Raw genomic sequence first — 27,706 nt, forward strand, 5'->3', positions numbered from 1 at the left:
ACATATCGGCCAGTGCCGAATTAGTTAGCACAAGCGCACTGGGCAAAGTTTCTAAAGCGCGTCCATCCACAATGAAACAGCTCATTTGCATAAAATGGACGCCCTAGTACATCCTATTCTCAGTGTCCCAAGCGGTCCTTTGATTCATAGAAAAGGCTCGCACCCTAGGCTAGGCACAGATAACCCAAGAAGAAGGTTACTCGACTGGTCACGGACGATTGATTTGACTTTTTTCGAATTGATTAATGAATTTTAGGATGGTCTGCATTTATAATTCAGTTTTCTATGGAATGCATTAACCTGCGGTATTTCGGTCCTGTCCCTTGATGTGTGAACCGAGCCGAGTGATGGCAGCGTTCCAGCCCTGACAGGGCCACATTTAGGACAAATCTAATTTTAAACTAGGAATATATGCCGGGCCCAAGTTAAAATATTATTTGAATAATAGTAAATACATTATTTGAATAGGTAAGTCAAATGTATTAATAAAAAATATATTAAAATTAAAATTAATTAAATATTATCATTAAATAAAATCTAAAAGTAAATTTAAAATGAACTAAAACAAATGTTATTACAAATTAATTATATGGACGTCCATCAAGCGTGTTGTCCTGTGGTAAATCCTAAAAGGCTGGCAGGCCAATTTGCACTGCAATACTTAGTCTCTGGCCAAAAAACTTTCAGCCTTTTGGTCACGAGATACCGCGACCAGTCTTTTTGAAACATAAATCTGAAGGACCTCATGGACCTAACGTTTCCACACCGAAAGGATAAGTTATTTCCAATAACCACATATTTGCGCCTTTTGAGGCTCTATGCTGCAGTTACATAGCAGCATCGGCCTTCGACTTGGGGCTTGGAGGTGAGTTGGTGCCAGGGTGTTAACGCAAGTAGCGTTCCACACGTCCATGGCGTCAAAGTCATACCATCCGGTCTCTTGCATCATCCCGAGCCAAACTATTGTGCCGGCTCCACACTATCGCGGACCAGTTCGCTAAACTTGACGGATCCGTAATACATTGCTGGTTTTTAATTGCGTTAAATAGAAGCACGAATGCGTTAACATTGTCGGCATCTGTCTGAGTTCGACCATATTGTAGCTCACGTATCACATTAGAATTTAATGTTAGAATTTAATGATAATCCACATTAGATTCTAAAGTGGTAAGAGAGCGGTGTAAATATGGTTTAGAACATGACGTCCGAAATGACCGGCACTTCATTACTTAGTATTAAGTGTATCACAATAATTGTATCTTCATAAATAATGTATCTATTAAATCAGTTAAGAATATGTATTTAAAAATGCTGCATATCTTAGTGTTTTTTTACACGTGTAACGTATTTTTTGTATTAATTTGCACATATTTTTTTCTGAGACTTTCACAAGGACTTAATTTCTCTCACAAAATTTGCATATGTAATAATTTAACTACTTCTTTTGACAACAACAGTTGTCTATATTGTCTGAAAAGATTTTTTCTTTCATTTTCGTTTGCTAATATTCGTATTGCTAAATGATATTTGTAGTGATATTTTTAAAAAATTGCAGAAGAATACAGTACATTTACGATTATTTAGATAAATTTATGTATAATGCTTATTGTAGTAAAGTGGTTTAGCCATTTATTTAAGTGTCTGGCAGTCGGTGTTGGCATGGCATGCAGGAATCATTTCCCGCCGAATGTTTTGCTCTCACCGTTGCTTCACTTTAAATAGATGATTGTGCTATGCACATTATTTGCTATTCATTGAAGTGTTGGATCTATCAATTGCCTAAAAAACAAACGGGTAATTCGGTACATTGGAGCGATATTCGGTAAACTGTGACCATGGCCGCGGATGACCGCCAAGTTCACTGAACCACTACGAAAAGTCAACTATTTTAAAGCTCAGATTTGGCTCAATATTGCAACAACAAATTGTGTACTCAGTTTGTTTTGGTTTTGTGTGTATTATGATACCTATTTTTTAAATATATTTATCTTGTATCTATTTGACGACCTCGGTGGCGCAGTGGTAAAATGCTTGCCTCTGAACTGCGAGGTCCTGGTTTCGATCCCCGGTCGGGTCATGATGGAAAATGATCTTTTTCTGATTGGCCCGGGTCATGGATGTTTATCTATATATGTATTAGTTATAAAATACATTATCGTTGAGTTAGTATCGCATAACACAAGTCTCGAACTTACTTTGGGGCTAGCTCAATCTGTGTGATTTGTCCTAATATGTTTATTTATATATTTATTAATATATATATTATTTGAATAGTTCGTTAAATGCCTAATGAATGATAAAACAAAAGTAGGTTTTCAGTTTGAGTACTTTTATTAACTAACACACATATACGTACCTATGTGAGATTTCACATGATATTTTTTAATTTTAGTACCTACGTATCACTTATAAGGATATTACTATTCTACCCACCGATTCTACGTGGCACTGAGTCTAACCTAGAATTTACTGTTGTGTATTACCTATGAAGGATTGCAATGAAAAATTAAAATTGTGTTGTAGGATCTGCTACTATAGCAACAGTAGCATTCGCTCGATATATGGGGCGAGTTTATTTGAATATCTTTACGTATTATCAGCGAGTTAGCAGCTGACATGACGGTGCCATATGGACGGCGGCGCGGTCGCATTCGTGCGGTATCGGGTGTGGGCTTTCAACGGAAATTCCCATAAATTAGGTAGTAAGTATAATTACGTTGATAATTTTCGTGGAATATTTGGAATTTTCACTTCAAGTTCAATTAAATATACCAATATAATACCAATTACTAAATTAATTTGACAACATCTAAATCACTAAAAATAAAACGAAACTCGTGAGCGCCGTTAAAGCCTTATGTTTTTTTTTTCTTTAATCAGACATGTGAGATTATAATGTAATTACTACCACTCTACCTTATCAGAGTTGCGACGAAAATACAAATCTAGTGTGGTCGTCCGCTTACCTGCAACAAGAAAATAAATAAATAAATGCTATGTCTAACTAAGTATTAGCTATCGTTTACCATTTAAGTGTGGGTTAGGTACTCTACGTAAATATAAAATTTATTGGCACAAATTTGCGCGAAAAATATAATGTATGGGATGACATCATACAGAATTACATCATATGCACTTATATACTTATTTCGTACATAGTAAAAGAAACGACAATGGCTTTCTGGATACACTCTGGCATTGTGCTGTCTGTTGACACGGGTTCTTATTAAGTACAATAGAAGAATGGCCTAGTACAGTGTAAAGCGATTTAAAGGGCTCGTTTCGTGGGCAAAGCCCGTGAAGGAGTACCGTTCTGCGCAGGCGCAGATCTTCTGCCCGTGACCGTGACTATCGCGATCTGTTTTCGAGGGAAAAGCGCATTGTGCGTGGCCAGTTCGTACGATTTAAAATTAGAAAATGCGATATGTGTTGCCAGAATAACATTGTCGAAAACAAATTGTTGTTTTTTGCGTGCTTACAGCATACAAAATATATCTACAGCGCTATTCGATTCTAGATAAGTATATCATTCTACAAAAATTTTGATTTGTATGTTTGTAACGAATAAATTCAAGAATTACCGGACTGATTACAAAAGATGCCATATTTTGTTTAGGTCATCTAAATCTAACTTTATTCCGATGATCAAAACATATTTATATGAAATGATCATTATAATATTTCATATGCAGTGTACTGCGATATCATTAGGCATTGTTATTTTTACATCAGAAATGGTTACAATAAGCATGTATATTATCAAAATTGACGACAATTTCGTGGACTTTCATCTTTTATGTCCAAATCGTGCTTGCTCTCACGATTGCACTGATCCAATAACGTATGATGAACGGCCATAACGCTCACGATTGAACTATTTCATACAATATAGTAATGACTACGGCCACAGACTACGGCTTATTGTCATAGATTATATTCGTTTTGTTATTGTTTCACTTTACCCGCACGTACCAATGCTTATGTTTGTTATTGTCCTGTAAGATAATCAATCAGTGATTTATGTCACTAGGTAGGTAATGCAGCTCCCTCTGCTAATCACGCAAAGTTTTTGAGCGTGATAATGTAAATGCATAGGAAATGATCGTGTTGCAACAACTTGATATGGGAAAATGTGCAAGTAGAACTGAAAGTTATATAAAGAAATAATACACTTGTATGTTTTTGAGTACACCTGAAATTTATGGTTGGTGAAAAATAATGCATTAATTGTATTTTGAAAATTGCTACCATGTTGCAAGTCTATGTGGAACTACGTCATTTTTATATATAAAGTGATTTTTATAAATTAACAAAAAGGCTAATAACATTTTTTTACGTTTGTGGTTGCGTGGTTCGTGGAAAATAAAATAGGGTACGTTGTGGTAAACGGGAGTGGAACACGATGCAAAAAACGGGGCGAGACACGTAGCGAGAAACGAGACGGAACCAGATACGTAGCGGGAAATGGGACGGGACGTACGAGTACGATACGGGATACAATGCGCGAAACGAGATAGGATATGTTTCTGGAAACGATATGAGACTTTTTGCAAGAAACGCAACGAGAGACCTAGAAGAAAACGCCCTGAAATCGTAGTGGGAAACGGGAATTTGGACTAAAGACAAGAGTCAAGAATAACAAGAATCAAAAAGGTTTTAGATCTGCGGAATATGCGATAAAACGCCTGAGAGATTTATTTTGATTCTTTATTTAGAAGATAAATTCACGCAAAAGCTAGATTCGTCATATTACTTTGTTATTTTTGTACGATAAACAACTATGTGTACAAAGTTTTGTTAATAATATCTGTCATATATTATCTACTAATTTTAATTGACCTGGCTTTTTAATTGACCTGGCTTATTAATTGACCTAAAATTGTAATTTGAAATTGAAGATTCATCATCATCATCATCATCATCATCATCATCTGCAGCCATCCGTGACCCACTGCTGGGCATAAGCCTCCTTCCGTCTCCGCCAACCATCTCTGTCCTGGGCCATCCCTATCCAGTTGTTACTAGCTCTATTTCCTTTACATCGTCGAATTATCATGGCATTAGCCTATATAAAATTGCGAAAAATTAATCTTCAATTTCAATAATTTTCAATTTATGAGAAAATAATCTTCATATACTATATATCAAAGCTTATACCTAAAATAAAAAAATAGTTATTTATCAAAGTTAATATATAAGTTTGAACAAATTATACGGAGTAATAGTGAGATTCCTTGTCTCCGCTTGTTAAATTCGTGAACAACGACTGTAACAGCACAGGTGGTCAACTAACTCGATAACCAAACATAATGTGGTGTGTGCTCATTTTGATTATATTTTAGCATTTCCAAAAGGTGAATTTAACTCCGTTGTCATTGATATTTGACTCGTGCTAAACGTTTATGCGACCAGATTCAAAATTTATCGCAGCACATATTTTAACATCTATGCTAATTCGATGTTTACCTTTAAAATTACATTATTTATTTTTATGTTAACGCCGTTAAGTACACATGTACCGGTGCGTACAACAATATATCCAGGTAGGCAGACAAGACGAACATGTGAATAAATATGATAATAAATAATGTCAAACCTTATTTACCATCGTTATCAACCAAGTATGTTTTTGCAAATATCGTGAATGGAGTTCAAAGACGTCTGTATAAATATATTTTGTCTTTATAGTTTTAGATAAAATACTTGTGTACCTACAATAAATTGAATGAGAGTAAGTCATAAGGTACCTATACTTTTAAAATAATAAATAAAAATATGTTCTTAGTTAAATTAAATACAATACAGGTGAGGGGATCTCCTTATTTGCCTGTGAACTTTTGAGTTACTTTTATTTTATGTAAGTTTATTTTAGTTTTGGTTTTTATTTAATATTTGCAATCCCATCCAATGTTACTTTTGTTTCTAGATTTGTGTACCAAATAACAAAATGTTTGTATAAATGGTACCTAAACGATATATACAAATAACAAAACAAAGCCTCTTCAAAAACCGGTTAACGAGGGCTGCATATTTAATTTTTTTTAATAATTATACTTTGTTCCATATTATTTTTATGTTTAAGCGTTATTACTTTACTGATCTCTTCGCCACCCGGAAGCCTCGATGTTAGCCTTCAAATGTACTTGCTTAGGTAGGCAACTATTCGCCTGTTGAACCACTGTATGGGTATAATCCGATTGATCTTTATAGAAACTTAGCAGCTCGTTGGTCTATGGAACCACCACGCTTTCTATGAATTTTAAGAATAAAAAAGGTTCTTGGGCCAGATATTTTATTTACAATACAAAACAAAATAAATATATTGATGGAGAAATCGATGTAGCTACAGGTTTATTTATAGGTGCAACTGAAATAGAAACAATAATAAGATAAGGAATTCAGAAGCACACAAAAATAACAACATTATCAAAACCGTATTTAAAATTACCACAAAGAGATCACTGAGTTCGTAACCGGTTGCTGTTTACGTCACTTTATAATGTAGTATTATGAATTTACGACTGATTGAACGTGCCTTGAAAATCAAAATGTTGTTATGAAACGTTACTTCGCAGAAGATTACCCATTCTGATTGATAGAGAAGACAAATCTTATTTTATAAACCGACTGCCTTTTTAACAATTTTTTTTCAACGGTTTGTAATGTGTAATGTGTGATATGATATGATATGTGTGATAAATATGTAGGTTTATTATGCCTTATATGTACTTATATTCGGGTTCTTTGAACAGTATAAATGGTAAAATTGTAGAGCGATGTAAGCTGACATAATTAGCTTTATTTATATTTTAAAGCATCTAAGCTGCTTAAATAAGGGATTGATTTTTCCATTGTACTGAGTTCGCTTACTATCGCAATGAAGGTGCACTCTACTTCCCACGTCTGCCGGGAATATCAATGGCGTCATATACATAATGGCCTCCTTGCGCCGGCCGGTGACCGCATGGATGTGGCCTCACTTTCACTCCAAATATCAAACCTTCTTGACGCTACCAGGATGTACTTGTAACATCATCACCTTTGTGACATCATCAGCTTTGTGACTAAGTTTATTCACATCCATTTATTTTGTAAAGAAATTGCAACTTAAATATCTACTTACTACTACTAATATGATTAAAATTATATTATTATCAAGGGATAATAATATAATTTTAATCATTTTCAAGTCGTCATTTTAAATATTTATTTAAATTTATGTACCCGTGTTAATACTTCATGATTTGAATAAATTTTAGACATACCTAATGAAGGCAAATGGTAATATAAAAGTTCCACATTCGACGGGTTTGTGGGCCTGTGTTGTTGTGTGTCTAATGCCGCCCTTGTACCTACATAAATAAACAAACCTAGATATAAACAGTGTGCGAGCCATCGAGCAAACAAATATACCTGCGATAATGGAATTGATCGGAATACCTGAAATAGTACCTATGTATGTTGGTTTTATGCCATTTTCGGGAAAGAATGAGGAAGTACAATGTTCAACCAAATGCACCATAGCTTAGAGATCCGTGGGAGGATAACATAATATACAAACTTTGGATTAGTTTACATTTGTTATACACTTTTTTATTGACAATTGACAATACAATCAATTTTTCTCGGATCCCATAAATAAGTGTCCCATCTCCAATGTATAACTAATTTCTTGATTCAATCACAAGTAGTATTTAAAACGAGTTCTTTTATCTGTTACGTTTATGTACTGTATCTCTATCATAAAATGATTAGTGTTTTGATTTATCTCTCAAGTGAATCTAGAACTCTCTAATTCCATTGGTGATATCATTTTACAAATAGTTACCTACCTACTTATTACATATCTCTACTTATGTACCTAATAATAAAACATTTATAACGTAAGTACATTTGTTTTGTTTAACCTCTACGTATCTACAAGTCAAGTAAAATACAATTTCAATCTTGGTACACTTTCATTTCGGTAAATCCCCTTCCGAAAATTTAAATAAGTAATTAGACAAATAAGACATTGATATCAAATTGTAAATATCAAAATATAACCTCCTTAAACCTATGGATGTTAATTCAGTATCAATGTATAATGCATTCATCGTCATTACTTTATGCCGTCATACTATCGTTGAACTCAGACAATTGCCGACGCAAATGAATGAACATTGCGTAATTTGTATGAGAGCTTTTATTTACCATAATGAAAAACTAACAATGTACCTCGAATACAGCAAGTTTGGCGAAATTTTTCCCGATAGTGCATAGCTGGCATTACACGAGTACCAATCCCGGTCAGGAGAAAAACAGGAAAATAGCAACAGGAAGTTCATTCTACTCTGCAACAGTTTACGCGCGCGGGAAAATCGCAACATGTATTTAATTTCTTTCGTAATTCGTACTTAATGTGAGCTAAATTTCAAAAAGAAATAACAAACCCAATTTCACATAAATATTAAATGGGACTATTTTACGTCTAATCATAAAAAAATAGCAGGACTGAGAACATTTTTAGTAGATGATATGAATGTACGAAAAGTTGCTTTTAGTTTAGCTATTGCTCTATGTTATAATTTTATCGTAGATATCTTTTGGTTATTCGGATTGCAGAACCTTGCAGTTTTACAATGTCGGGGTTCCGCAATGCTTCCGCTGAACCTACGCGCCCCAAGGTGAACTTTCCATAGGTACGTCTGGACCGATTTTCCAGTAAACAGATAATCATAACAAATCGATACAGTTTTGATAACTTATATTTTCAAAGCCATTTCTTCCCTGTTTACATATTTCATAGAAATATGCTTGTGATCACCGGCTTATACTTGCAAACTAGGCTAGTGCCTTTTTAAAATTTTCTTTCCTAAGAAAATTGTAAAACATTGTAAAATGGAATATCTTACAGTGTTGTAAATAACGTAATCAGTTTCGTGTGAACATTATTACTTTTTTGTATTCTTACATTGTAGATATTTTTCCTCGAACTAGAGATTAGTCATTATAATCGAAGCTGCGTGCGTGATGCATTTATAAGGCGACGTCATGTCGTATCTACGGATTTACCTGTATTTTCTACATATTTCCACGCATCTGTCCCTACCTAGATATTAAAAGATTTTTTTAATTATAAATAAGTTTCCCATTTGGCGATAATTTTCGATTTTAATCATTTAAAATCTTTTCCCTTATACTTGTTTTGCATCCAAATGAATTAAAGGAAAACGATGACGTCCGTTCAGGAATTTATGTATAGTCAGGACAGCATTCAATGCGCGCCTACTTATTTGCTTGCTTATATAACTTCTTTCGTGCCTTATCTTCCTCGAACTGTTGTTTAGTTGCATAAACATTCAAAACGCTATGAGATAAAAACTGTTTTTCCCGCGTAGGAAATAAGTAATAGGATTTATGATCCTGTTTATCGCAGAAATGTGCCAAGTTTTCTTCATTCTCTCCGTTGCTGGGTTATAGGCGATGAGTTTAGAATTTCCCTACACTTCATAAACTATTTTATATTCTAAGCCTACAGCAAATGTATGCTATAGTTATAAAGGAATACCGAATAATATAAGAGTACGTTCAATTTAAAATGGTATGGAGATCAGTACTGACTTTTATATCGTAGTAGATCCTACAATAGCAACAGCCGACCCATTACCTTATTTTTTAATTAATTTAATATTTTCTGCAAAATTAAAAATATGTTAATTTGACTATCCAATCACTCCTTTCTGAAAGCCACTCGAAAACATGTAAATAAGTGTTCCAAAGGTTAAGGCATTGCCAGTGGTCAATCTATCCTTGTCATCAGATGGCTGGGACCGAATATGAGGCAATACAGTGATAACATCGCACACACCTCAATTACGAACGGGACATAATTGGAGGTATGCGACGGTCAAAAGTGCTAATACAATTTGGGATGGTGACATCAAATACGGAGCCGTGATTCATCATATGATCTTTTCCTTTAGCTTTATTGATATTTTTTGTTCCTATTATACTGAAAATTGTATTGTTATGTAAATTAATAAAACTTATCACGCATTAATGGTTCGGATCTTGTTGTTAATGCACGACAATTTCAAAGAAATTTAAATGTGTCTAGTAGCGGTAGATAAAGTAGAAGAATGATATGTATAACTTAACTTTTGGTAAAACGTTACTCTACACTCTCTACAGATACATAAATGTTGTGAATGTTTTTACCTGTTATTGCTTCCGTTTGACGATATAGTAATCCAACACTAATTTTGTTAAAACAGCACAATTTGAACAAGTTCAGTTCAAAATTCAACTTCACTAGTTATCTCAAAAGATTAATAACAAATTACAAAAGCCGGGGCGTTAAGAGCACTCGAAAATCTGTTATCAGTAAATTGATAAGGTGTGTGTAGCGCGGCCGGCGGGGTCGAGGCGTGGTGAACATATGGTGCCGGCCCGCAGCTGCGGATCAGTTATACGCGGTGACAAGGAGCTGGCGAGCCGTGACGCGAGGGGACGTCACCACACTCTTACATTACAAACGGCGTCACTTACGTCATATGACGTCACAAAATTTACGTTGTCCAAAAAAATCTCCACAGTCTAATTGCTTACATTGAACTTTGACTTTTTACGCTGGACATTACAGACATTGGACGGCACGTTCAATGTTCATATATCAAGTATTTATAAGTACTGGATATTTTTTATTGCCATTTAAAGATAAAAAGTGATGATATTAAAAATAAAAATATTTTATATAAGTGTCATTTCCTTACTAATTTACACTTTTACGTCGTCACGGGGTTACGCTCTCATGAGAATCGTGAATTAAAAAATACTAGATATATAGCATCGGGGCGCTCTCGTGGGAATTTCGGAATAAAAAGTATTCTACCCGTGTGCCAAATTTCATCAAAATCCATTTTGTAGATTTTGTGTGATAAAGTTTATAAACACACATTAAAAAATATATAAATTCGCATCTATACGTACTAGCTGTAGCCCGCGGCTCCGCTGCGAAGAAAGTAGGCGACCAACGACCTCCACACAAAAATGCTTCATAAAATTCATCAAACAGACGTGCAAAAAGGACAAACAAAAAATGGGATGATTCGGAATACATGATTCAGGTTCAGTAATACGAGAAAAGAAGTAAGTATAAGTAAATGCTGTAGGTATTTAAGTAAATATTTATTCTCATTATCCATCAATATAAAAAGTTACAAGATTACGATGAAGTCCTCCTACGTAAACTTAATTCGGAATCTATTATTTAGGAATCAGAACTACGTACTATATAATTAAATCTAAACGAAGTTCATGAATAAAGTCACGTATGCAGGCGATTTAAATTACCTGCCTGTGGAGTAAGCAGATGAGATCAACACAGATCTAGACGATGTAAACAAAGGTCTTGTTTTAAAGTCTGATATAACCAGTTATATAATTAATGATAATTGTCGGAACCTATCCGTAATATAAATATTTTATGATAACTAATCCATTATAAATAATATGTTTTGAGTATTTTTCCAAGGAAATACCGTAGTTCTGGTAAACAGAATGACCCAGAAGAGCAACGTAACAAAATATTTGCACCACCAATAATAAAAATTATCTTATTCGTTTACTTAATACATACACTTCTTCATCTTTGTAACAATTTTAAAAATGTATTCAGATTATTTTTACCTGGAAATTTTGTGCAAGTACAAGAAATAATTTCCAATTTTAAATCATCATGTTACGCAACAGTTTGCAAGAAATAGATTTTAAAGCCTAATACACATTGAATTACTGGACGTTACGTGCGCGACGCGATAACCTATTATAAGGCTTCAATAATAAAAAAAAAATGTTTTCATGAAATTCACGGAACTGGAGGATACATTCTGAATTGTAGCATGACGAAAAAGGCGAGTTAGATGTAATTCTTTACAATCTTACGCAATAATTTAGCAACATTTTGAATTAATTAGGTTGATTAATTTTGGATTTGTTTTTCTTTGTTTAATTCAGTTCAATTCAAATAAAAATCATACCATTGTCATTCCGACGAAGAAGAAGAAGTCCATGGTCCAGGAGTGTACTTGGTCTTTCAACCTGAACTACTGAATATAACGGGATCTCAGGGGAGACATTTACGCGTTACATATTATTTATTTTAATGTTATGGTACCTACTGTAGACGAACTTACAATATAAGACAAAAATAGATTAAACTTCTTTGACAAAGAAAAGGCTGTAAGTAAATTCAAAGATTTTCCGTAGAGCGTGACAATAAATGAAACTATATTAGTTCCATGATAATGTTAAAAACACACATGATGGCAACAAAGCATACATGCAGCTTGAAATAGTATATTTATCAATCTAATATCGCCTTATTAGACGTGCGACAAAGTGGATTAAATATAGATGTGTCTAATTATATTACGTGTCGTGTACTAATACGAATTGCTAATGGAAATAGTGGAATATCTTCGTCTGAAAATAGCAAAATAAATTTCTGCTAGTGCTCTAACGCGCGAGACACACCTCCGCTATTGTGGCTCTCGGTTCTATTCCTGACTAGTGTTAATGACTTCACGGATACACTCGCTTGTTGACATTTAGGTCATCCTATTGTCAAGTCAACGATAACATTTCCTCTTGAAGAAGTCATAGCAAACTATTAAGGCAGTAATTGGTGGTTCATCATATTCTAGATCGATGTCATGTCGGTGATTCCTTCCAATAATATTTGATTGGTACTTGTTTACGTATTTATTAATCATCACTGGAAATATTTCTAAGCTAGCTTTATTTTTTTTTTTTAATAAGTTATTAAATTTCGGTGTTAATTAGTGGGCAAACATTGTAAAAATTGAAAGTCACACATTGTTAAAAAGATGTCAGGCTTGGTACAGATACTTAAACTATGCAAATAGAACATTTGTTTTGTACATGAAAACAATAAATTTGCAACCTCATTACCTCCTTATCTTTTTTGGTGGTTGACATTATTGTTCTAGATAAGTTGAGTTTGGTGTGCTCAATATAGGTATTCGTCATAATGTGAATAAACTGTGATATAGATGTCACTTTTCTTTCATTTTGAAGACAACTGGATAAGTATTTCAACTACAACGTAAGGGAATAATAAAAGTTATACATTTACTAAACTTCATCAACGTCAAAAGAAAATACTTCCCTACAAATGAAGGGTTGGTTGGTCCGCTGACCTACTTTCCCTTTATAAAGAAAATATAAGTAACAGGCGTTATTTGGTAGGGAAATTATAATAGGGTTACGAATTGAAAAGAGTTTTGCTTTATTTCTATAATTCAAATTGTATAATTAATGCCACGGATGTTAATGCCGTTGAATTTAAATGTGCTTTGTGGCCAAAAAAGATAATATTGTTCGGTTTAATAATTTTTATTTAATTAAACTTTATTGCACAACATACAAGTTAACAATAGGCGGACTTAATACCATAAGGCATTCTCTGCAAGTCAAACCTATGTGGATGCAAACAAATTGTCGCATAATATGGACAATAATCAGCTACAAAAAGACAACGCAAATGTCAGCGTATTGACAGAGGACGCGCTCAACCGGCTCCTGGCGCCAAACCAGGGCAGTACACAAACTTCCATAAAATCACGATTCAATCTTTAAAATAACCTACATAAGGTTCAAATTGCAAGAAAATCGCACAAATGACAAAACGAGCAGATGAAAGCCAAAAGGTCGCAAGACCTTCGCAGTTAGTGGCGTAGTTACCATAGGACTAGGCTGTGCTTGTATTACACATGGGGTGACCCCGAGTTTAAAGGGGCAATGAACATCGACCTTTTTTTATCGTTGTACAATCATCATCCATACTGTAAAACTATAAATACCAAAGTCAGCCTGACGGTCTGTCTGTTTGAAAACCTTTCACCGAATTTTATGAAATTTTACATATATCTATATGACCCGATGCCAAATATATGTTACCGCAGGCGAATTGAGGGTAGTTTCATTTAATAAAATTTAACAGCTTGAGTTGGGGCGGGGCCAGAGGTTATGGTGTTAAAAAAGGTCAAGAAGCTTCTATGTCTTTCACCCATCCCCGTATGTTTGACATGTGGGGTTTAAATCGATACTTATTAAAAATGAATGGACGACTGAAGTAATCTATCATTCTATTATTCATGTACATGCTTGCTTCATTTGCATGACAGCTAATTACTGGTGTTATTGATAGTAACGATAGTACCGGAGTACTAAAGTAGGTACATATAGGTATATATGAAAAATGAAAAGAAAACGATTGTTATGTTATTATGTCTGACTCTCTCTCGAATGAGGTACCTAGTTATAACGTAGATCCACTCACTAACAAGATAGTTAGATTATAATCAATAAATATATAGAGACAAAATATCACACTGAGTTAGCCCCACGGTACTTTGGGGCTAACTTAGTTACAACTAGGTACCTCATCTCCAGTGACCATTATTACTCCAGTGGCCACGGAGGTCGTCAGATTAGGTAATATAGATTGGAAAAATTTAACAAAATTTAAGATTTGAAATCTGAAGAAAATACCTTCCAAATTTTGATTACCAATCATTCTAGAATCAATAATGACGGATATAAAAATAGGATACGATGTTGTATATTCAATAATCCTTTCTTAATTTTATATTACTGAGCAAGCAAACGCGCTTGCGGCCAACCTGATGGGAAATGGTCACCGCAGCCTAAGGACGCCTGTAGCACCAGGGGTATCACAAGCGAGTTTCCGGCCCTGACTAAAATTTTAACGCCCTTTTTGAAGAAACCCAATTTGAATGCACGTTATTACAATTAAACTTATGCTATAAGGTTATCTAGTTGATATTTTGAGGATATCTCCTCCTCGTTTAAGACACTGACTAACCACTCCATTAATTTTGCCAACAAATTCGTTGCCTATTTTTCATACCATGGAGGAGAGAAGATCCAGAACACCACATTGTGTTTGATTTCCCAGTCACAGTATAAGGTGGCTATAAAATGGCACTTTCTTTCGTAATACTGCACCAAAGAACAAAGGAAACATTTTAGTGCGGCCGTACGTGCCAGCCGGTCGTAAAGCAACACATACATTTACAACTTGAGTAATTAGACACTTTTCCATGAGGAAGTAATACTCGTACATAGCACTGCGCCGGATGCTGGTCAAAATGCACCAATTTTTACTTACATTTAGAAAGCTAGTACGTTACGCGCAGCTAATACATGTAAAGTGCAGCGCAAGCGCCGGCCTGGATGCACCGCGTGACGACAGTCGCCTACACGTGCCGCCGAGTCAGCGCAACGTGCCTTCAAATCCGGGAATTGCGCGACACATCGCGCAATACTCACTTTTGGTTCTAACATCGACCATTAGACTTCATTTTAGTTTTATGTTGTAATTTTATTTCATTTAATAAATTAGTTAAATAAATTTTGGTTTTTTTTAAAGTCTTCGGCTGCAGTAAACTTAACTGGCGCAGTCGGTAGGATCTCGAGTCAGTTCGTGCGCGACAAGATTTCCGCTATATCCCGGTTCGAGTCCCGCGTGACTGACTGGCATTCCAGCCCTCATCGAGATCGTCGAATCTACGGAATCTGCAGCCCGGAGGTGTATCCGAACATTGATACAGCAGAAAAACCAAGATATGTATATGTGAGTACTTTAGAATCATTCTAGAGTTGCTTTCCTTTATTTTCCTGTATAATTTAATTTATCCAAGATTTTCCATCCGAGGCAATCGAGGACCCTTAGTAATAGTAGGAGTAGAGATATTGACCTCCATAGAAATTTAAATTTAAACGAAAGTAGTGATAGTTTTAATTCGTTAATTAACATGGCACAACTAGATGATATTTGGAAGGCCCTTCGACTGGTGCCTGAATTTGATGGTAACCCAAATGTTTTAACGAGATTCATTGGCTTATGTGATCAGTTAGTAGAACAATTTATTTCATCAGATAATGCCCTTATAAATGCGGCCTTAATTAACGGGATCTTAAATAAAGTGACTGGGTCTGCCGCTCGCCTTATAAATTCTAATGGTGTACCAGATAACTGGCAAGGTATCCGCAACGCTCTGATCAATAATTTTGCTGACCAGAGAGATGAAACCTCACTTTATAATGATCTTGCACTCCTGACTCAGGGCTCATGCACCCCGCAAGAATTTTTTGAAAAATGTCAAAATCTTTATAGCACTATTATGACTTACGTTAGCTTACATGAAACTATTCAGACTACCGTACAATCTAAACGCGAATTGTATAAGAAACTTACTTTACAGTCATATTTGCGCGGTCTAAGAGATCCGTTAGGATCGCGTATAAGATGCATGAGGCCTGAAACCATAGAGAAGGCGCTTGAATTTGTTCACGAGGAAATGAACACCTTGTATCTGCAACAGCGAAATGAAGGCAAAACTCACCATATGCTTCTTAGTAAAAATAATTCAGGTTATACACCACCGCAACAAATTTCGCATAATAAGCCGTTTACTTTTAATATGCCTGGGCCCTCTCGCCCACAGCCACAACCTATGCAATTTGCACCCCGTGCACCTATAATGTGGAAACCTAATTTTAGTGCTCCTAGTAATCAAAATATTCAATATCGCGGACCTTCACGCACTCAGCAGATATTTGGTGCTCCACCTCCTAATTATAATCCTCGCAGCAATGTCTTCGCTCTACCCCAACGACCCCAAAATGCGAATAACGCACCGCGACCTATGAGTGGTGTTAGCCACTTTGCGCCTAAACCACTACCCCCATCTGGACATGACTGGAGGAGGTTTGGTAATCCACCACCCTCCAACTATTTCAAAACTCGTGAAATGAATGTTAACGAGTGCTACGACTATCAGTACGATCCCTATAATGACTCATACGATAACCAACCCTATTTCGTGACCAACCCTGACTTAGACTATTACGAGCAAACAGACAACCCTTATGATAATAATGAAGAAACCTACCCCTCTTACTATGAACCCCGTGAGATCGCTGAAAATTCGTGTGGCAATGACCAGCAGGATTTTCACAAAGGCAGTCCTTCAGACAAACAAAAATAGAAGTTAATCTACTGACTCAGCGACAGCTCCCGTACATAAGTATATCTGACCCACCATTAAAATTTCTTATAGACACAGGAGCTAATCAATCTTTTATTAGTCCTGAGAGTGTAGAGAAATATTACCCTAACATACCCTTGACATATGACCCTTTAGAAATTTCTAACGTACATGCAACCACTCGCAGTGACTATTCAGTTACATTACCATGCTTCCCTGAAATTAAAGACAGTGGCGAAATTACCTTATTTCTTTACAGATTTCACGATTATTTTGACGGTTTGATAGGATTGGATCTACTCGATAAATGGGAATCTAATATCGATCTAAAAACGAAAACACTTAATACAAAGAATTCAATTACTCCCATACATATGTATAATTCGCGAAACTGTAACTGGTACGAAGATATTATCCCAGCTAACTCGTCAAAATTAGTTAAAGTCCCAATTAACACATGTGACGGCGAAGTAATAATTCCTGAACAAACTATATCAAATTGCTTAGTACATGAATGCGTTACTATTGTAAAAAAAAATCGCGGTATAATAGAGATCAGTAATCCAACTAATAATGATCTAATATTTTCAATGCATATGCCGATTAACGCAGAGGCTTTCAATATAAATAGCATAGGCAATGGACAATTAAACTCTTCACGAGTGGAACAAGTCCTTTCTCGTTTACGTACCGACCATCTTAATGATGAGGAACGTATTAATTTACAGAATCTTTGTTCTCGTTATGCGGATGTCTTTTATATAGAGGGTGAGCCTCTCACATTTACGAATAAGATAAAACATCACATCCGTACTACTGACGAAGTGCCTATTTACACGAAAACCTATAGGTACCCTTTTATCCATAGGCAAGAGGTACAACAGCAAATCGGAAAGATGTTAGAACAGGGTATAATCCGTCCATCAGAATCCGCATGGAGCTCTCCGATTTGGGTAGTGCCCAAAAAAACGGATGCCTCCGGCAAAACCAAGTGGCGTATAGTAGTGGATTTTAGAAAACTAAATGAAAAAACTATTGATGATAAGTACCCCATCCCAAACATCACGGATGTGTTGGATAAGCTTGGTAACTGCCACTACTTCACAACCTTGGATTTAGCAAGTGGATTCTATCAGGTAGAAATGAGCCCTGAAGATGTCCCTAAAACAGCGTTCAACGTAGAGCATGGGCATTTTGAATTTTTGCGTATGCCCATGGGGTTGAAAAATTCACCCTCTACGTTCCAACGTGTCATGGACAATGTGCTCAGAGACCTGCAAAACACCATTTGCTTGGTTTATTTGGATGACATAATCGTCTTTAGCACATCACTTCAGGAGCACATGGTGAACCTGGAAAAAGTATTTGCCAGATTAAGGGAATCCAACTTTAAAATTCAGATGGATAAGTCTGAATTTTTAAAATTGGAAACATCTTACCTTGGTCATATCATTGGCAAAGACGGTATCAAGCCTAATCCCGACAAAATCGAGGCTATCCAGAAATTCCCAATACCCAAGACAGCAACAGAAATCAAACGTTTTCTTGGTCTGCTTGGCTATTATAGAAAATTTATCCCCGATTTTGCCCGGATTACTAAGCCCATGACACAGTGTCTTAAGAAAGGTTCCAAAATTGCTCTTAACAACCCTGACTACATAAATTGCTTTGAACGTTGTAAGATTCTTCTTACCAACGATCCAATACTACAATATCCCGATTTCAACAGGGAGTTTGTTCTCACTACAGACGCATCCAATCTGGCTATAGGTGCAGTCTTATCTCAAGGCCCTATAGGTTCAGATAAGCCTATTGCCTACGCTTCAAGAACACTGAACGATAGTGAGACAAACTATAGTACTATTGAAAAGGAGTTGTTAGCGATTGTTTGGGCTACCAAATATTTCCGCCCATACTTATTTGGTAGAAAGTTTAAAATCGTGACTGACCACAAGCCCCTCCAATGGGTAATGACTCTAAAGGAACCTAATGCTAGATTGACTAGGTGGCGGTTAAAGTTAAGCGAATATAACTTTACCGTTATCTATAAGCAGGGTAAAACTAACCTTAATGCAGATGCTCTGTCCCGTGTGGAAATCCACAATGAGGAGATTAGTTCAATAGCCGTGCAACCGTCAGAAAGATGTCCATCCTTATCTCGATCCACCACAGTTACAGCACATACGAGTGCAGAGCACCCTATTTTAGAAATTCCGATCACAGATGACCCTCTCAACAAATTTCACAGACAAATATGTTTAATGGTAGTCGGCGACATAAAAAGACGCCCCGCTATTAGCAAACCATTTGAATCTCATATTAAAACAACTATACAGTTATCAGAGTCCAATCTTGAAATAGACACTATCAATGCAATTAAAGAATACGTCAACCCCAAAGTACGTACAGGCATTATTATTATTCCCCCCTTAGCTATGTACAAAATTATCCCAATTATACAAGAAAATTTTAAAAGCTCAGCTATGGACCTTGTCTTAACCAAGGTAGAAGTAGAGAACATTAAGGAATACTTGCAACAACAAAATATAATTAGAAATTATCATGAAGGGAAAACTAACCATCGTGGCACCAACGAGTGCTATCTAGCACTGTCACGAAAGTATTTTTGGCCCAAAATGAAGGAACATATATCAAAATACATAAATGAATGCAATATCTGCGGAATGGCAAAATATGACCGCAACCCCATAAAGCAACGGTTTGCTATAGTACCACCCCCGTCTAAACCTTTTGAAACACTACATATTGATCTGTTCACTACTGAAAACGAAAAATATTTAACTTTGGTTGACGCATTCTCTAAATACGCACAAGCATACCATCTCCGAGACGGAACGGCCCTAAGTGTAGTACAAGCCCTCATCAAATTCTTTACACACCATGGCGTCCCTATAACTATAATTTCTGACCAAGGTCCTGAATTTACGAACCAGATGTTCTCGGAATTTACTAAACTTCACAAAATTGAACACCATAAAGCCTTGGCTCACAATCCTAATAGTAATGCAATAGTTGAACGGTTTCATTCTACCATCCTTGAGCATCTCCGAATTCTCAAATTAGAGCAACGCAATGAACCCGCTATAAATCTTATGCCATATGCTGTGCTAGCATACAACAGTTCCATACACAGTTTCACGAAATGTAGGCCCCTCGACGTTATTACAGGTCATTTCGACCCACGTGACCCGGTTAGCATAGATATGAATGAACATCTTCTCCAACAGTATATCTTAGATCACAAACATCGTATGAACAAAGTATATAACATGCTGAACGATACTTCACTTCATAATCGCACCCAACTTACTGAGGCTAGGAACAAAGACAGACAACCTGAAAAAGAATACACCCCTGACCAGCAAGTATTCGTTCGTAACCCCGTAGCTAGTAGACAAAAATTAGCACCCCGGTTCACACAAGATGTAGTTTTGGCAGACTTGCCTATACATATTTACACAAAAAGGAAAAAGGGACCCATTGCTAAAGCACGTCTCAAGCGAACACCTAAAATAAACCCGTTGTTACAGGATCCTCCTGACCATCACCCTTCATCTGACCATGGCACAAGACGTGACGCTTAATACCCTCGACAATGGACCAGGTATCCTACCTTTCAAACTTGGACCCACTAAAATGATCACTCACTACCACTCCTTCCTGTACTACATTGACTTAGACATGATTTCTCTAACAATAAACTCAGTTAAATCCCAAATTGATTCATTTAGATCCGATCTTAATAATAAAACGGCTTCTTTATACGAACCCCACATCTCGCATCTTTATAATAAAATAGAAATGTTACTCGAACAAATTCATAGCTTCCAACACACCCGTAGCAGGAGAGGTTTAGTAGATGGTCTCGGTTCAATTATTAAGAGTGTCTCGGGTAACCTCGACTACACAGACGCTATAAAGTATGATAATGCAATTAAAGTACTACAAAATAATGAAAAACAATTAGAAACTGAACTAAATGAACACATAAGTCTAGGGAAGGAATGGATAGCTAAACACTCAATAGTACTAGACAGTATAGTCAAAAATCAGAATAGGTTAGCTAATTCCATTGATCATATTTTAAATTCAGATGCAAGTAGAGATTATGATATGATTAAGTATGCCCATCTAGCTCAATATCTTATTATTATATCAGACAATACGGATAATTTATATGAAGAGATCCATAATCTCGAAAATATGGTAGCCTTCATTCAAAGTAAAACTACAGCTCACTATATGATTAATATTAGCACGTTAAATAGTACTATAAGTAGATTAAGACAGCTCTATTCTGAAGAGCAGATAATTAACATTGATTTAAGGGAATATTATGAGATAATTAAGACGGGATCATATTATGTAGGTAATAAATTAGCTATAGTTTTCATGGTACCGATTGCTTCCCCTCTCACCTATACACTTTACAAGTTATCCATCGCTCCTAATAAACAAAATCAAATACTTGTCCCTATCCAGCCCTATGTAGCAATTCAGGAAATTGATTCTATGTACATAGCGACAGAATGTCCGAAGGTCAACACTTGGTACATATGCAAAGAAGAGCTGCAACAAAAGATTCGAGACAATGAAGATTGTATCCAGCATCTCATCATGGACCAGTCAATCAGTTCATCTTGTCAATTCATTCATGCAAACCTTACCAGCTCAGCCCTCGAGAAGCTAGACGATCAACACTATACTATCAGCCTGCCAACCACAACCAGACTACATATATCCTGTAGACAAGAGTATTACAAGAATCTCCAAGGAACCTATCTAGTGTCCGTCCCGCCTAGTTGTATGTTGAAAACGTTGGACTTTGTTATCTCAAACGTTCAGAATCGTATTAAAGGACACGCTGTACAAATAGCGGAACTACCAACTGAGGAGCTCGCCACATCAAAGCTTCAGCCAACTGTAAGACTAAACTCCATCAATTTAGAACATCTACATGAGACGAACGCTAAGATATCGCTACAGCATCCTGCGACATTACAGAAAAACGATCTGAGCAGCCTCTACCATACCACTATACCTTCATATACGTTATTATTTGGAACATTCATATTCGCCCTCATCCTGACATTATACTGGAAACTCCGTCGCAGAAGTTCAAAATCAAAGGATGAAGATATCCCGAAGGCTGATTATCCCGATGGACATTATTCCCGTATCCAAGACATCAAGCCTAAAGATGTGAAAATCGACATCAGCAACATTCCGGCAATATCCTCAGTAAGACCTACGGATAGTTGCCGATCTGCGGGGGGAGGCGTTACGCGCAGCTAATACATGTAAAGTGCAGCGCAAGCGCCGGCCTGGATGCACCGCGTGACGACAGTCGCCTACACGTGCCGCCGAGTCAGCGCAACGTGCCTTCAAATCCGGGAATTGCGCGACACATCGCGCAATACTCACTTTTGGTTCTAACATCGACCATTAGACTTCATTTTAGTTTTATGTTGTAATTTTATTTCATTTAATAAATTAGTTAAATAAATTTTGGTTTTTTTTAAAGTCTTCGGCTGCAGTAAACTTAACTAGTATGTAAATATTACGCCTGAAATATTTATCAACTGATATGAGAAAAATGATTCTTGGCCAAAAAACTCGATATAAATTATCCGGAAGTATTATAATGTCAGCATTTAATTTATTTACATCAATAATTAGTATAAACGTCAGTCTGTAAAATGTCTGTTATTCATTTTAGTAAACTACCTAATGAACTGAAATTGACAGCTACTTTTCAAGAAAGGCCTTAACGCGCTTTCACTTAATTGTTTAAGTAACCTTTCACAGTGCAGAGGCGAAATGGCTCGGGACAACTGACAGAAGCGCATTTGTTAAGACAATATTTCAGCTCTCCGAGGAAAATTTTTTCACCCGACAAGCTGAATCTATCAGTAATTGCTCTGCAATTTCTAGTTTATCTGTTGTAGTAAATTTCACAGTGAAAATAAAATTACAGAAATGTTTTTTATGCTCAATGCTTTGATCTGATGTAGTTATTAAAAAAATGGAATTTTATTCATATTCCATCTAGGAAACTAGGTAACCGGCCTTTGCTATCACACGTGGAATCAACGTAAACCTTGTGTACTATAATATGAAAGCATTTGCTTCACTGGAATAAACTAACGGGTATTTCGTGTTTGATTAAAAATCAGATTTGGAACAAAGTTTTAGGTTTGTAAATAAATAAAAATATTATCGCTCGTTTGACATCAAAATCGTAACAATATCTTCATACATAATCAATTTGGACCGCGTGTGTTGCTTGCTAATCAAACTAGGTAGGTAATTCCATATTAAAATTCTTCCAACTTGACGAGAAATACTGGTCGTAGAAAGTTGAAATTGTAATCATTTCCACTTCTCAAGCAAAGTACTGAGAGAGAATTTTCCTAAATTCTTTTGGGAACGGAAAAATCTGATTCTTTTACTATTGCGTACGAGCTCGCGAGCACAGCTATTCTCCTAATATCTAAAATATTAAACACCCATGAAAAGCATGCAAAAAAGAATTTCAAATCAGTGTAACAATGAATAGTCGTTATAAAGGGTTGTTTCGTCCAGGGACATTAAAAATGAATGTATCGCGTGACAATTTTAGTAGCAGACAGAGATGGGTTTACGCCCAGTATTAGCCCGTTTCTTTCCACTACTTTACTCTGTTCTTTGGGTTTGCTCCCGAATTTTTGGGAAAAACCTGGCCACACTTTCACTAGGCGTAAACTTATCTATGTTAGCAGAGAAATTACGCGGGCTTCTGGCACGCTGGCTTTTATTGGAATTAATTTACTTCTCTATTCTAAGTTTACAATAACAACAACTGTAAATATGTAAAAAACTGTATTAACAATCAACAATAACGCAAAATTTTGTCAATGACAATAATTACGATAGAATATTAAATTATGTAATTACCAGAAAATAAATTATTTTGTTTAATAATTAAAACAAAACCCATTTAGATATTTAATTGACATTACAGACAGACACTTAATTTTAATAATATGTATTTATGTATGTATATAGTTTTGTATGAATTATTACCGAAATGTTAACTTTTTCACTTTTTTTTTTAAATACTCATAAAAAATGAAAGCGGTTCGGTCAAATAAGCAAATCGGTACACGTGTATTGTATTGTATGCATGGATTTGAACTGGTTGATTAGGTAGGTAGCGTAATATGAGAGTAAACGGAAACTAATGGCGATGCGTCAAACCAAACCGACCCACATATTTTGTACTGGAATTAGCATTTATGGTTTACAGTCATTTGTAACGATCTCACGACCGGAAAGATTTGTTTTTATATGTCAACTTTTAGATTAGCGTGTATGACGAGTAATCAATAAATAAACTTGAAGTTTAGACATGAAAATGAAAAACTAGACTTTGGAATGATGAAATAATCTTACATATACCTAATATATTGTTTTGCGCTACCATGAAATATAAAACACGTAGCACAATAGATAAATTGATTAAGTTATGTCCTTCAATAAACAATGACCAGCGCGTACTATCAGTCCCAGACGACCCGATCGATACGGCGAAAGTCACTGTCGATGTCGATGGAATCCTTCCAACAGCATTTGGAAAAATGCATATAAAACTCTGTCTCACGATGACAGGACATTTCGATTCGACCTCATACACAGAAGTGCTTTGTAATTCGTCAAATGACAGCGTCCGTATGTACCACGAAATATCGCAAGGTCATCAGAAAGTTGTAAACGTTTAAGGAAATCGTTAGCTGGAAGGCTTTTAAGAATATAGCTTTGACCCGAGCTTTCGTCTATCGCCATGGATACGACCAACATCAACAAAAAAACTTGCGCTTATACATTATATAGATTCTATAAGAAATTAACTATTAGTATATAGGTAATTAAACCCAATTCTATTTAATTTCATGAATGATAAATTGCTGCTGTTTGGAAAATTTTTTTTTTTTTTGCTTAACTAGCGGCCCGTCCCGCCTAAGTTCGAGTAACATATATAATACATTATACACCTAAACCTTGAAAAGGAATCACATCATCTATTAGTGAAAACCGCATGAAAATCCGTGCAGTTTTTGAATTTATCGCGAACAGACAGAAAGACGCGGCAAAGGACTTTGTTTTATAATACGAGTATGTAAGGATAAAAATAATATTTCTATTTCAGAATTTCTATTTCACCCTATCCAAAACCAAATGTAGATAGAGCCAAGACTCGTGGCTCTATCTACGCTACTATAATATATAACTGCAATATATGTCACAGATAAAGTAACTATGTCCTAACTGATAAAATAAAAATAACAAGAACACCAATTAGGTACCTACCTACTACTTAATAAACGACCGACGAGCAATAAAATCCATTTAGTTTAAATGAGGCTAATATGAAATTCCCATATTGCTCATATGCTGACCAACGCAACATCAATTTATGATATAAGTACCTCTGATTAGTAGGTAGATGTACATAAGTATTTATAAATGAATATTGACAGTATATTTACCTACATTGACGTGAATTAACAACCTCGTGCGTTTCAAATTTTGACATATTTTCTATTTTACATAATGTACTTACTTATCCTTGAAAAATACATTATGAAACTGATAAATAGGTATGTTATGTCTATATACATGTGATTACAAGATGAAACAAGTAAGTACAGTAAGTTACTTATTTCTTATTGAAACATGTGAAAATAAAAAATATAAGGCTGCAAGGCAATTGTTGTTTTCTAAATCTAAGTCATTATGTCATTCTTTGTCATTATGACATTCATCTGGTTCTGAAAAATAAATATATTTATTTATTAATTTATCAATTGAAAATGGAACAGACAAGATCGACTGATCGTTGAAAGTACCTAATTGAAGTCAAACAAAAATCTGGCCCGAAAAATTGTATGAAATTCCACTTTACCGACAAAAACAAGCGTTCTTTCAACCAGTTGCGTATTAGGCACGTGATATTCGGCAAGATGTACGGTATTCAATAAACTCTTTATTGAGTGCAGGGAAACCAGACGTAGTCGTCCCGTCTAATTCATTAAGCTAATTCAGTTTTAAGTACACGAGGCCGTAGGTCAGACAGATGCACTTAAGAATTATGAAGTAGGAGGTCTTAACTAGCCCAATCACCTGTGCTATGGGAAGAATTTAGCATGGTCCCCTGCACCCGTGCTCACCGAAACCGGATGCAATACGTACGCAGCACGATTATATGGATTTTTAACGAATGCACGCGTACATACGCTTCTTCAAGTGCGTTAAAATTCCATACAGCAAGTTTATGTGCATGTCAAACTAAGGTCTAGTTTAAATAAATCTATGAAATTTATTATGTCACACATATTAAAATTAAGATTCCAAAATATCCACTAGTACTTACTAGTAAAGGTTAACCCCGTTTTCATAAAAAAGTTAAGGCATACTTTAAGTTAAAGTATGTTGAAATTTACAGAAAGAGACAAAACAGAGTATAACAAAGTTTCATGACTTTTTTCCCGTTATAATAGGTTAATAAAAATATACAATAAAGCCCGAATAAAGGATACCCTTTATTTTTTTACAGACTGATATATACGTTTCTTAATACAATATCAGTCTGTAGATTATATTTACGATCCTCAGAATAGAAATGGACGAATTGTTGAAATACCAATTCAGATTATCAGATATAATATGCCCTAGTTATTATGACTACATTATTAGAAACGTATGTGTAAACGTTAAATCGATTTTATTAAACAGTATTGTGCGTTCCAACTCATCTAGTAGCATATTACATATGTAATAATAACATGAAGCTAGTTTAACAATATTAAAATTTAGTATCGTTCAAATATTATCAAAAGAATATAGAAAGCAATATAAAAAAATCGTTGTCCTTGTCAGTTGAATTCTTTTGCATGTCCCACCGCAAAATCCGCTATGATTTATTATAGCACATTAGTTTAGTATGTGTACAATTCATGTTCATAATGTTACTCATTAATCAGCCTGACGGCTTACTTTTAACAAATTTTCACTGTAAAAATTACACGGTTTCTTTTATTTTATACAGGTTTCTTTTATTTCTGTGTTTTAGTATTAAATACATATGAATAGTAATATGAATACTTTCCGGTGATTTACAAAAAAACTTTATATTTATATTGACGTCGTCATATTTTATAGAGTGCACTCGAGCGGTGCGTGGTGAGCCACTTCCACCAATTAAAGAGCCTTCTGCAGCCACGTGACGCTCCATGTCGGGCACCAATAAAAATATTCGAATCGGAATCCAGATCGTACTAAACGTAAAATTTGCACTTTTACACATCACATAAATTACTGTTCTTAAAGCTACATACTACTAGCATTTATATGACAACATCTGTAAAAAGGGCACTACGGACTATATAGATAGATACATAAAAAAAATATTGTTCTCCTGTAACACAAGTTATACAAAAATTATAATAAAATAAACTCAAAACGAATCATAAAACACGCTCAGCTTTAATTTGGCCCGAAGAACAATCACTGATTTTCAGCTGCTACCTTCACGAGAAGCTATCGTGTAGCAATATTTAAATATAAAA

General features: G+C 35.4%; 1 protein-coding gene and 1 long non-coding RNA gene across 5 annotated transcripts in view; one reads left to right on the forward strand and one right to left on the reverse strand.

The window, feature by feature from the left end:
• Window positions 1–27,706, reverse strand: part of LOC128674552 (uncharacterized) — a 55,109-nt gene that overhangs the window by 7,672 nt on the left and 19,731 nt on the right. The gene's annotated exons all lie outside the window — the stretch shown is intronic.
• LOC128674554 (uncharacterized) lies at window positions 15,212–22,605 on the forward strand. The gene is made up of 2 exons (XR_010370058.1): window positions 15,212–15,661; window positions 21,622–22,605. It is a non-coding gene; the product is annotated as an uncharacterized LOC128674554 (long non-coding RNA).

This window comes from Plodia interpunctella, chromosome 13, assembly GCF_027563975.2.
Source record: "Plodia interpunctella isolate USDA-ARS_2022_Savannah chromosome 13, ilPloInte3.2, whole genome shotgun sequence".
Classification (NCBI taxonomy): Eukaryota; Metazoa; Arthropoda; class Insecta; order Lepidoptera; family Pyralidae; genus Plodia; species Plodia interpunctella.